Raw genomic sequence first — 13,452 nt, forward strand, 5'->3', positions numbered from 1 at the left:
ATGTTCAACAAGAGTATTAAAAATATACAATGGAGAAAGGATAGCCTCTTCAAAAAATGGTGGGAAAAGTGGATAGCCACATCCAAAGAACACAACTGAATCTTTATTTATACCATACATAACAATCACCTCTAAATGGATTAAAGACTTAAATATAAGACCTGAAACTGTAAAACTTCTAGAAGAAAACATAGGAAAAAATCTTTATGACATTAGTCTTGGCAATGATTCCATGGACATGACACCAAAAACTGACAAAATCCAAATCCAAACGTGACAACTTTATATGTGTGGCAGGATGCCAGTGAGGTAAACTGTATCTGTTTTACCAGGAAGTACACAAATAGATGTTTAAAATTATAAATCAAGTACAGTAGTTGAATTATATTTTTTAAAGATGACTTTTATGGGAAATCATTACAAATCAACCCTCAGTTAAACATTGTGGACTTTAGAAAGGCTGAGGGCCAGGAGTGGTAGGTTGGAAGAATGAGGGAATCATTTCATTTTAGTAGAAGCTTTTCAGTACTATTTTATTTTTATAGTATATATTAGTTACTTTGATTTAAAAACTGAGGTCAAAAAAAGGGGGGGCATGAGCTTTTTATTGGAAAATACTGTCTAAAGGCACACTGTTTCCTACTTTAAATTTTCTGTTGTCCTCAGAGGCGCCTGCGTGGCTCAGTCGGTTAAATGTCCAACTCCAGCTCAGGTCATGATCTCACACTCCGTGAGTTCAAGCCCCACATTGGGCTCTGTGCTGACAGCTCAGCGCGTGGGGGCTGCTTCAGATTCTGTGTCTCCCTCTCTCTCTGCCCCTCCCCTGCTCATGCTCTGTCTCTCTGTGTCTCAAAAATAAATAAAACATCTAAAAATAAATAAATAATAAATTTTCTATTGTCCAAGTTATACTTCAAAGAGCAGAAGTTCTGTTGTTTCCAGCTGAAAATTACCAGGACTTTTACAGAGAAGAGTAAATGTCTGAGCAATTATTAAGTAAAATGAAGAGAATGTTTCTGACAATACGAAGAGCTGCCTACAGAAGAACATGAAGAGCTATTCAGGAACCAGATTAATGTCCAAAAAAAGGCATAAGAATATAAAAAAATATCCTAAGAGTACCTCTAATACCCATACTAAAGGCCTGAGTATAATCCAGTATTAAAAGAATAGACACTGTAAGAGTTGCTCCTGTAAGTATGCAGTTTTGGAATAGATGCAAAATCCTGAGAGATGTTTAAATGTTCAGAATCTCACCATCTTCCAGGAAAAAAGAAATGGGTTTAGAATCAAAGGTAAAATTTTCTGAATTAGGTAAATTTTCTGAGTATAGCTAGAAAACATCTAAAAATATATGTCATGTTTAATCTTTAAAGAAGCCAGAGAGAGCAATGGGAAAAATTAAATTGAAAGCATGGGGTTCAAACCTGGAAACGCAAGTTGGGCATACTTGAGTGACTCTAAGTATAACAAGCTAATTTGGTGTTCCTTATATAAATAACTTCAAGCAAATTGCAGAGCTTGAAAAGGAAATCAAGCTTCAGAGCTGCAAAATCTCACATCAAAACCACAAATGTTTTAAGTAGATTTGTCTAAGAGCATGCATGTAGATAAAATAATGTTTATGTATTCATAAGCTGTACACTATAAGGAACTGCTTAAAGTGAAGTTATAAAATGTATATTAATGAATGAAATGCAATTTTTAGAAAATGTTGCCACTTCTACATTCTTCTTATTGTATTTTCTTTTATAGAATAATTAGATGAGGTTTTTCAAATCTTTTACCGTATGCCTCCAATGCCACTACTTTTTGCCTTGGCCTTTTAGCTTTTTTCTATTGTGATTACTTTTACATAAAAAATTTCTCTTAGGTAACACTTTAAAAGACTCCTAGGGGTGCCTAGGTGGTTCAATCAGTTAAGTACCCAACCTTCATTTTGGCTCAGATCATGATCTCATGGTTCATGAGATGGAGCCCTGCATCGGGCTCTGTGCTGACAGCATGGAGCCTACTTGGGATTCTCTCTCTCTCCCTCTCTCTCTGCCCCTCCCCCATGCTCGTTCGCTCACTCACTCCCTCTCACATTTCTCAAAGTAAATAAATAAACTTAAAAAAAAGACTCCTAAATTCAAAAGATACTTAGCATTTAATGAAATATTATTAAAATAATAATAAAAATAATAAAGAGGTTTGGGTGGCTTACTTCCATAGAAGGTATTTTATGGCCAAGAGTCATAAAGTTAATAATATGTAAAAGTTGACAAATACGTTACGAGTGTTTTGGTATCTAAATTCTTCCCAACCTGATCATGCTAACTTACCGAACCCATCAGGTAAGGGTTGTCTTCATAGAAGTGAAAATTTGGGCCTTGGAGATACACATTAGTAAAAGCAAGAACAAGAGCCAAAAGGTCAGAAAAACCAGCTGGGTCATAATAACATACGCCATTAAAGTATAGATTGGCCAACTCCATTTAAGAAAGTGTCTTTTGTCACTTTTTCTAGAAGCAGTCTCCAAAACAACTCTGTGTACAAGTCCTTGCTAAGGAATTACTCAGAGTAGAAACTAAGTGAGACATGCAGGAAGCTGGGCAGAAGAAAGGACCAGAAGCAAGAATGTGAACTCAGGCAAAGTCCCAAGTAGGCTTGCCCAGGACCAAAGGCAGTTCCTAGACACAGGGTTTTCAGTGCTAACATTAAAAACATCAGCAAACTGGGATGAATTGGTCCCCCTGCCTCAGACTGCTCTTGCAGGGGAACTCAGGAGTATAGATTAGACCTCAGACTCATCTGATGTTAGTCAAGGGAGGTATGGCTCTCCTAATCACAGGCCAGTCGGTCACTTTTTAAGGGATAACTTGAAAGAACGTGTATTTCTGGGGACTTTGGGCTTCTAGCATCTGACCATAGAAGGAGCCAGTTGCTCAAAATAGTCACCTGAGCAATAATTGCAAGTTCTGGCTGTTAGATGTGAAAAATCTTCCAGAGGAGGTGAAGGTGACACACAAAACAATGGAATCTAGGTGGATCAATTCCCTAAGAGACAAGCAGAAAATCTACCCCCAGAGCTATTTGACCTAAAAGAATTTTCTAGTTATAAAAATAGATTCCAGTAATAGATTCAAGTAAGATCTCACTGTTTCTAGATTCCCAAGAGACTGTGTTCCAAACATGCTTGCCTTCTTTATTTTCATATGTATTTTTCTCTTAACACAACAGAAGAAATGGTGAGATCTATCTATCTATCTATCTATCTGTCTAATCTAATGGAATATTATTTAGCCACAAAAAAGAACAAAATATTGCCATTTGCAACAACATAAATAGACCTCAAGAGCATTATGTTAAGTGAAATAAATCAGAGAAAGATAAATACCATATGATCGCTTTTATATGTGGAATCTAAATAGATAAATAAATAAATAAATAAATAAATAAATAGATAAATAACCAAGCTCATAGATACAGAGAACAAGTGGGTGGATGTCAGAGGTGGTGGGCAGGAGAAATGGGTAACTTTTTTGGTTTAAATAAATTCAGTCATATCTATCTATCTATCTATCTATCTATCTATCTATCTATACATATGATTGAAAGATATGGATATACAATTCACAGAAAGAAAAGCCAAAAGGCTCATATCCTTTCGAAAATATAGTCTGAAGAATGCCCAAAATCACTATTAATCAGAAAGATACACATTAAAATTCATAAGAGTGTTAAAATTTCAAAAGTTAGATAATAATTATTAGAAAAATTGTGAGGTTTTAAGATTCTCATTCTTTGCCACTGCAAATGCAAACTGGCATGGTCATTTTGGAAAACAATCTGGTAGGATTTAGTTGCCATATATATTCTTACACCCAATGACTTCCAATGTGTGCAATTAAGTTAAGCATACCTCAACACAGAAAGTATGTATTTACACATATGTCAAGTTATATTATACTGTAGGTGGGATCAGTTGCCCTGATTAGGAATGCAGATTCTAAGTGAGATTCTAATTTTAATTGGTAATGTTAGTGGTCAGTTAGAATTCTAATCAGGAAGCCATGCTCTAGAGTCAGCTACTACAAAAACTTCAAAGATTTTTACCTTCCATTAACACTAGAGGATTTACTAAGATTAATACATGTTGGGAGTGGATTTTCATTAGTAAAATCAATAGTATTCAGGAGGCTTTTCATTCTTGCATAAATAGGATTAAGAGTTTATTTAGTCAAGGAGACTGTATGCTAAGAGTTGGTGCCCTAAAATGTCCTGTATCCTGCCACTGGTTCTCAGAGGATTCCTAGTTTCTTTTTACAAGAAGTGTTTTTTGTTTTTTTGTTTTTTAATGCTTATTTATTTTTAGAAAGAGAGAGAGCTTGTGCAAGAGAGAGCCAGGTAGGAGCAGAGAGCAAAAGGAAGACAGAATCTGAAGCAGACTCGAGGTTCCAAGCTGGCAGCACAGAGCCTGATGTGGGGCTTGAACTTATGAACTGCAAGATCATGACCTGAACCAAAGTCAGATGCTTAACCACTGAGCCATCCAGGCACCCTGAGGATTTCTAGTTTCTTGAGTTCAATGGATGATAGGCCATATCCCGTCATTGGAATATTGTCTTATTTTTCTGAAGTAAAGTTTTCATACAAGGCATTTTTGAAGCACCAAAGAAATACAGAAAGCTTAGAATTCATTGAGCTTACAGAAAAGATTATATTATTGTTTTGTTCTTGCTTATTGATAAATATTCATTGGTCACAGAATGTGCTATAAGACTTGATTTAATTATAACTTCATGACAAGATTATAGGAAAGTAGGTGACCGTAATCCACATTTAACTATGGGTGGGTTCTGAGTCCTATTACAAATAAGCTAACAGTCATATGAACCAAGTTGAATTAGGTCAATTTAGTGGTCTTTAAACATTTTGCTCATAATCTCCTAAATGAATACTTATAAATTATGTTTCACAAATACTTTTAAGTTGACATTCAAAAATTTGATTAATTTCAATGAGATACAATTTCCAGATTTTTGTAAATATTGATATCATGAAATTATTAAAGTATCTATCCAATGCATCCAATAGAATCTAAGTATATTACAATTATGCACTTGACAGAATTAGAACAGTATCAAATCAGCATCTGAGAAAAAGGTCTTATCCTAATTACACTATACTCATTTTCTAAAGTTCAAGGACAATTTGTCATAGATAAGATTTTGGTAACATTTTGCCCAAAACCCTTAGAGATATTCTGCTTTGGAAGAGTATAATATAATGGTCTTTATTGAAATAAATATCAGAAAAAAGAAATGATATTAGTCTACTGTTAATTTTTAAGGTTACCAAATGTATACTGATAATTTTAGTAAGTGCACTGCTGACAGTAGATTTCCGAACTTGTTTGCATTTTGTAAATCTAAATTAACCATTATATGGTGTTACATCTGTTAACAGCCCCAATGGTCGGGGCGCCTGGGTGGCGCAGTCGGTTAAGCGTCCGACTTCAGCCAGGTCACGATCTCGCTGTCCGGGAGTTCGAGACCCGCGTCAGGCTCTGGGCTGATGGCTCAGAGCCTGGAGCCTGTTTCCGATTCTGTGTCTCCCTCTCTCTCTGCCCCTCCCCCGTTCATGCTCTGTCTCTCTCTGTCCCAAAAATAAATAAACGTTGAAAAAAAAAAAAAAAAACAGCCCCAATGGTCAAAACAAGTTATATCCAAAATTAAGAAAAAAGTAAATAAACTCTGTTTTTTTTTTTAAGTTTATTTACTCATTTTGGCAGGCATCAGGGTGTGTGTGTGGGAGACAGACAGAGACAGAGAGAGAGAGAGAGTCCCAAGCAGGTTTGGCACTATTGCAGGGCTTGAACTCATGAACCGCAAGATCATGATCTGAGCTGAAGTTGGACACGTAACTGACTGAGTCACTCGGATGCCCCAAATAAACTTGGCCTTTACTGATAGAAATAAAGAAGTCATCTAGCAAAGGGCATGAATATAGGGAAGGATGAAGAATTGGGGTCATTTCTGCAGTTACATAAATAATAGGGCAGCAATAGCCATAAGTTTGCTTTTCTTCGCTCATCTTTCCTGTTCTACCCTACCTCTGTCGTCCAGATCAGCAAAACATACCAGGGACATTAAGTCATTCTGATAGAAGTGAAAGAGGGGCAGTGAATTAATTGTCATATTTTTTAAACAGACAATTCCAAATAAATGTCTTTTAAAATATATATATGAGAAAGTGCAATCTAAAAATATTTTTTTAATGTTTATTTATTTTTCAGAGAGAGAGACAGACAAGAGTGTGAGTGGGGGAGGCGCAGAGAGAGAAGGAGACACAGAATTTGAAGCAGTCTCCAGGCTCCGAGCCATCAGCACAGAGCCCAACACGGGGCTTCAACTCATGAACCATGAGATCATGACCTGAGCCGAATTTGGATGCTTAACTGACTGAGCCACCTAGGCGCTCCAAAAGTGCAATTAAAAAAAAATCTATATCTATATCTATATCTATATCTATATCTATATCTATATCTATATCTATATCTATATCATCTATATCTATATCATCTATATCTATATCTATATCTATATCATCTATATCATCTATATCTATCTATATATATGTATGTGTGTATCTATCTATCTATATATATGTGTGTGTGTGTATAGATATAGATATAGATATAGATATAGATATAGATATGGATATATAGATATATATCCGGAAATTTGGGTTCTATCTCTGTGTCTATCAGCCAATTGCTCCTGGACAGCCCAAGAGTCTGTCTCTGAACTTTGGTCTACTCTTTCTTAATGCCCTCATTATAAGAGTGTGCAACAGAGGTGCAGGTGGAGTTGGTCAGACTGTGGGCTAGAGAGAAAGAGAAGAAAGACAAGGGGATAGGTAGACAAAGAGAAGATGAAAAAGAGAAACCCGTGGCAAGTCTAGAAAGAAACATGCATGTAGGCATTGCTCTTCCATGATTTTATCATTTCAATTCCTAAGATTATTGAATGATACCACCCTGACAGTTTTAATGAGAATCCATTATAGCTAGATAAGAAAGAGGGAGTCTATAGAGACAAAGTCGGCCAAATGGAGCCTGACCAATCCATTCATCTTTCACTGCAGTCACTGTTTGGCCCCAGCCTTCTAAAACTGAAAGATCCACATAGGCTAGTTAATCCCACTCAAGAAATGAAATCTGTGGGCCAACAGTGTCCGTGTCAACCAGGAGCCTGTTAGAAATTCAGAAGCTCAGATTCCACACCCATACCTGCTGAATCAGAATCTACATTTTAACCAGCGGCTGAAGGGATTTGCAAGTGGAGAGCCTCTGGTCAAATGCACAGGGAACCCCCTTACATATGTACTCCCAGAAGCCAACAGGCTGTGGTGCAGAGATTAAGAGAGTCCTTGCCTCAACTGCAGCTTACTAAGGCTCACTAGGCTCATGTGTATTTGCTTAAGGCCAGCATAGGCCTTTTATAAATCCCACAATGTCCCCTCGCCAAAGCCTAAGGTCTAAAGCTATATATCCTGGTGCCACAAGGCCTCCATGTGTTATTTTGTTTCATAAAATTTACCTAGTTTGTTTCTCAAGGTTCACATTTAAATGAACCACATGCAGGATTTTCTTTTTCTTTAACATAAAATTAAACATTTTAAGGGGGCCCTGGGTGGCTTAGTCGGTTAAGCCTCCGATTTCAGCTCAGGTCATGATCCCACGGTCCGTGAGTTCAAGCCCTGCAGCGGGCTCTGTGCTGACAGCTCGAAGCCTGGAGCCTGTCTCAGATTCCGTGCCTTTCTCTCTCTGCCCCTCCCCTGTTCACACTCTGTCTCTCTCTCTCAAAAATAAATAAACATTAAAACATTTTTTTTAATTAGATATTTTAAAATGTACAATTCAGTGGCATTTAGTATGTTCACAATTCTGTGCAACCATCACCTCTATCCAATCCCGAAACACTTTCATCGCGACAAGAAGCAACTTCATACATGCTTGAACAGTCGCTCCTCTTTCCCCTTTGTCCAGGCCACGGCAACTGTGATTGGCTTTCTTTCTCTGTTGATTTACATACTCTGGACACTTCGCATGGATGAAATCATACAGTCCATGCTCCTTTGTACCTGGTTCCTTTCACTTTGCATAGTGTTTTTGAGCTTCATCCATATTGTAGCATATATCGATACGAGATTTCATTCTTTTTATGGCTCAGTGACCTTCTGTTGTGTGGATATACCACTTTGTTTATGCATTCATCAGTTGCTGGGCATTTAGGTTGTTTCCAATTTGAGCTATTGTAAATGTTTCTAAGAAATTTGTGTATAAGTTTTTGATTAAATACCTATTTCTAGTTCGCTTGGGTATATACCAAGAAGTGGGATTACTTGGTATCTTGTGGTTTCAGTTTGCATTTTCCTAATGACTAACGATGTTGGGCATCTTTTCATGTGCTTATTCCTCACTTGATTATCTTCTTTGAAAATGTATCTTAACAAATCTTTGGCCCATTTTTGTTAATGGAAATATAACTGACATTAAACATTATATTAATTGCAAGTGTACAATATAATGATTCAATATGTGTATATATTACAAAAATGATCATCACAGTAAGTCTAGTTAACATCCATCACCACACATAGTTACACATTATATTTTTGTGATGAGAACTTTTAAGATCTACTCTCTTAGCAACTTTAAAATATATAACACAATATTATTAACTATAGTCACCATGTTGTACATTACACTCCCCCATTTTTTAAATGTTCATTTATTTATTTTACTTTTGCAAGACAGAGAAAGCATAAGTGGGGGAGGAGCAGAGAGAGAGAGAGACAGAGAGAGAGACAGAGAGAGAGAGAGAGAGAGAGAGAGAGAATCCAAAGCAGGTTCCAGGCTCTAAGCTGTCAGGGCAGAACCCCAGGCAGGGCTTAAACCCACAAATCACGAGATCATGACCTGAGCTGAAGTCTGAAGCTTAACTGACTGAACCACCCAGGCGCCCCTCCCCCATTTTTAAAAACTGGGCATTTTGTCTTTTTGCTGTTGAGTTCATTTGCACACTCATTCCAAATCTGATTTCAGAACCACCTGGGAGATAGATGTTGGAGGAAGTCAGATTTGCCTTATTATTGATGAAGCCATAACAGAGGCAACAGCTGAAATGGGAGAGTTAAGTAGAGTGATTCTGCCTCCTTCTCCAGTCCAGATCCTGCGCTAGCTCACCCAACACAGGATTGTTGCCTCCAGGATTTTATCCAGGATTGCTGCCTCATGTTGTGGTGGTTGTTTTTAAATGTTTATTTACTTTTGAGAGAAAGAGAGCCAGCCAGGAAGTGCAGAGGGGCAGGGCGGGGCGGGGCGGGGGATCAGAAGCAGCCTTCCCACTGACAGCAGAGAGCCCAATGAGGGGCTCGAACACTTGAGCCGTGAAATCATGACCTCAGCCAAAGTTGGACCCTCAACCTTTGGAGCCACCCAGGCGTCCCTGCCTCACATTGTTTTGAATGGAGTGAGGCGAAAGAGATATCTTACTTTCAGCTTTTAAAATGGTTAGCTCTAACCACATGAAAAATATGGATCAATGGCTTTGATGAAGTAACTCATCCCACTTCCATGGAGATGGGTAAAGCATGGGTTAAGAGGCCACGATTCCTTAATAAGGAAAATTCTTCCTCCTAGGAACCAGAAAGTGGGGAAAAATCATCTCCCTATTTGAACCACCAGAACAAAAGTATTTTAATTTTAAAATCACTTGCTTATTTTAACAATGTAAACTTGACATTTACTAAATATCGAGGTGATTTTTTTCCACAGTCCTTCTCATTTTGGGTTTTAGATTGCATTCCTAAAATGAGTATGACATCGACTATCAGATTAAATGTTTATAAGAGTATTGTGACAGTTAAGGGACTAAAAATAAAAACAGACCACAATAGAAAATGTTTACATTGTATTTGGTTTTGTGTTCTTGAATTCTTTCTTATTTTTAGTTTTCTTGTTTACTTTGTCAGTCAAAATAAATTATGTGTTTGTTTCTGGAAGCATACAATACTCTTGATTACCCCATTAAAGGGAGTCAAGCAGAGACATTTCATGGTTGAAGTAATTCCTTTGGAGCATATTATTTGAAGTACCAGACAGTACGTGGAAAAGAACACTGCCTGCCTGACATGCTTTTGGGAACCTCCAATGAATCAGCCATTATCAAGCTGTGGGCAGCACAGAGCATTCACAGTTGTTCCTGGTGATTCTCACACTACTTGATTTCCTTAACATTTATGGTAGCTTCCCTGCTCTTCTGGAACAAAGGTCTTTCTGTAGTTTTTAACCCCCTAATGGTCTATATTCCATCCCTTCTGGCTTTAAATACTTGGAACGGTTTCTACTCCTCTTACTGCACTCTGGCTGATGCAATTTTTGCTACCAGATATCGTTCTGGGCGCATCAGAGAGCTTCCATGACTACCCAAGAATATCTTCTCCCTCCTAGACCCCAGGCCACGATCTGACTAAAGCAAATCTAAATTTTATCCTTCTACTTATAAAGACAGCTCAAACTGAATTATAGTGCTACTTGAATTCATAGTCTGAGCAGGTCTTCTTTATAAAAGTCAGGACATGGTTGAGAAAGTCTGAGCCCTAAAGGCTGGACTTGAGAAATATGGGGAGATTCGGAATAATCTAGTGACGTTTCTCCTTTAAATTCCACTGGGACTGTTCAGGAACAAGCGCTTCATTTTCTTAGTCTCAGGGCATTGATATCCTTTCTTGGAAATCCTTTATTGCCTTTATTTGAGGTATTTTTCTTATTCCTCAAAATGTGTTCTCCATACTTCTTAATAGCTTTAGATCCATAACTAGAGTTGAGTCCTACATGCTCTATGTGAACAAATAAAAAGTATGGAAAAGGGAAAGGGAGCATGAAGACCAAAATAATCACAGTATCTTTCAATGTATTTCAGGACAAACCTGGAGAATATTTATTAAAATAGATTCTATAGGTGTTAAACCAGGGAGGGACTAGACTAACACAGATGTAATTTTTTGATTGCATATTTATCAGAGGGTCTTTATTTAATGTGCTGGCTCAAACCCTAGGAGTAGCTTTAATTGTTGGTTGTCTGATGGAAATCTAGACTCGGTGGTATTGTATATTTAATGAACTTGAGATTCCAGAACTTTTTTGTGTGTAATCCCAAGAAGAAATCTAAAGAATAAGAAGATGGAAATGTTGGAGTAGCTTTAGTATGTGTAGCTGATTCAACCAGTCTCTACCAGATGCCTTGAAGAACCCTGAAGGACACTCCTCTGAAGCATTGACATATGTCGGTGAGGGGACCTCCAGCATCCTTGAAGAGCTCTAATGCAGTTCTTTGTGGGCCAGAGTTGATCGTAGATATTATACCATGAAACATATTCCTTAATTTTACTGGGGAGGAAGTAAGATCTGAGAATGCTAGAGGCCAAGTAACAGCACTTAATTTCTAGTAATGAGGTGGGACTGATTCTGTAATAAGTAGGAACGCTGGAGCAGTAATGAGAATGAAGTAACCTGTAGAGATCTTTAGAGGCAGCTAATTGATGATGCCAATTAGACAGTTGGGCAGCCTACAGAAGTCTCACTTGATCTCTACAATTACAAAAAAAACGTAAACATGCAGACCTCCAGGTTTTCGAAGATACGTGGTGCCACAATATCCCCTAAATCGATTCCCATACCTGACTCAGTTCACGGATTCAAATTCACTTGAGGGGAAGATGAATATCATTGTGGATCAGGCAAAAGGGTCACAAGTATGAGCTCTAAATTTCCCTCTAATTTTAAGGGATCTATAGCCATTTTATGAAGCACTGGGGGAAGATAAACACAGAACACTGGCTCTGAGGTAAAGTTAAAATCTGGGGATCCAAAATGTCATGGTGTTCCATCAGTAAGAGAGGTTTGCTCTGTGAATATTTGTCAGCCTTCCTTTAGCTACTCCAGTGTATACTCAAAGCGGCATCTACAGCAAGGATGGAGGTTATACATGAGCTCAAAATAAATGAATGTTTTACCCAGGTCAGTTTTACTTTGGTCCATTTGGCTTGAGAATCAACCCTCCGCTAATTTGTGAATTGGCAATTGACATAGGCATTCCCTGCAACTTTTAGAAGCCACCTTGGCTCACTGAAACTAGCTTGTGGGTGATTGTGGTAGGAAGGGTTAAGAGGTAACCCTGGAACAGATCTTCCTTTTCAAATAATAAATTTTAAAAAAAAGTACCGCCTATCTGAGGTGATTATAAATATCATGGCATTCCCCCAAGACTAGAAGGGTACAGGAGTAGTGAGTCCTGTTGAGTCTTCAGTTAACTCACCTATTAAGTCTGTGTGGAAGACAGATTTATCTCAAAATAATAATAATAATAATAATAATAATAATAATAACAACAACAACAGTGGTCTATTATAGCTATATCAAGGGGTGACTCCAACTGCAGCTTCTGTTTCAGATGTGATCTCATTACAGACAGAAGTCCATAGAGCTCATGAGGCATTGTTTGAAGCTACTGAGGATTAAGAACCTTTTTTTAAAGATTTTTTTAAATGTTTATTTATTTTTGAGGGAGAGAGAAATGGAGCACTAGCAAAGGAAGGGGCAGAGAGAAATTGAGACAAAATATAAGCAGGCTCCCAGCTCCAGCTGACAGCACAGAGCCTGATGCAGGGCTCAAACCCACAAACTGAGAGATCATGACCTGAGCCAAACATGACCGGACCCTTAACCAACTGACCCACCCAGATGCCCCTAGAACCCTTTTTTGTTTTTGAAAGGGAAAGAGAAAAATAAAGTGCATGTGTGAGTGGGGGAGGAGAAGGTGGGGGGAGAGAATCCTAAGCGGAATCCATGCTCAGCAGAATCCACCATGGGGCTCTATCCCACGACCCCAGCATCATGACTTGAGCCGAAATCAAGGGTCAGTCTCTCAACCGACTGAGTTACCCAGCTGCCCCACATTAAGAACCTTTTTAAAAATACATATTGTTTAGCAAAAACCACTGGGAAACACTAATTTGCACATGACAGAGAGCACACCATGCCTTCTCTGTTTTAACTTAAGGATATATGATCTATTTCTGTTGTAATCTTGTCCTCAAAATAATTGATAGGCTTCCTTTCTTACAAATTATCCACTATTGTCCACCATATTGGTAAATCCATGCTGTTTGTACCTTGTGAACAGGAAGGGGCAAATATCCTAGATATCTTGGTAAGACTTGTGCATACAAGAGGATAAGTGGTAGGTCTCCAGGAATACCACTCTATCTCCATATATGCTAGACATATTGAGATGTTACCTTCAAACATAAAGATATGTTGCTGGATCCTGTAACCCTTACCACCAAAAAAAAAAAAAAAAAAAAGGTATTGTTGGGTGGGTCTCTGTGTATTTTTGGAAG

This window comes from Puma concolor, chromosome B1 (assembly GCF_028749965.1).
Source record: "Puma concolor isolate L17-30 chromosome B1, mPumCon1.1.hap2, whole genome shotgun sequence".
Lineage (NCBI taxonomy): Eukaryota > Metazoa > Chordata > Mammalia > Carnivora > Felidae > Puma > Puma concolor.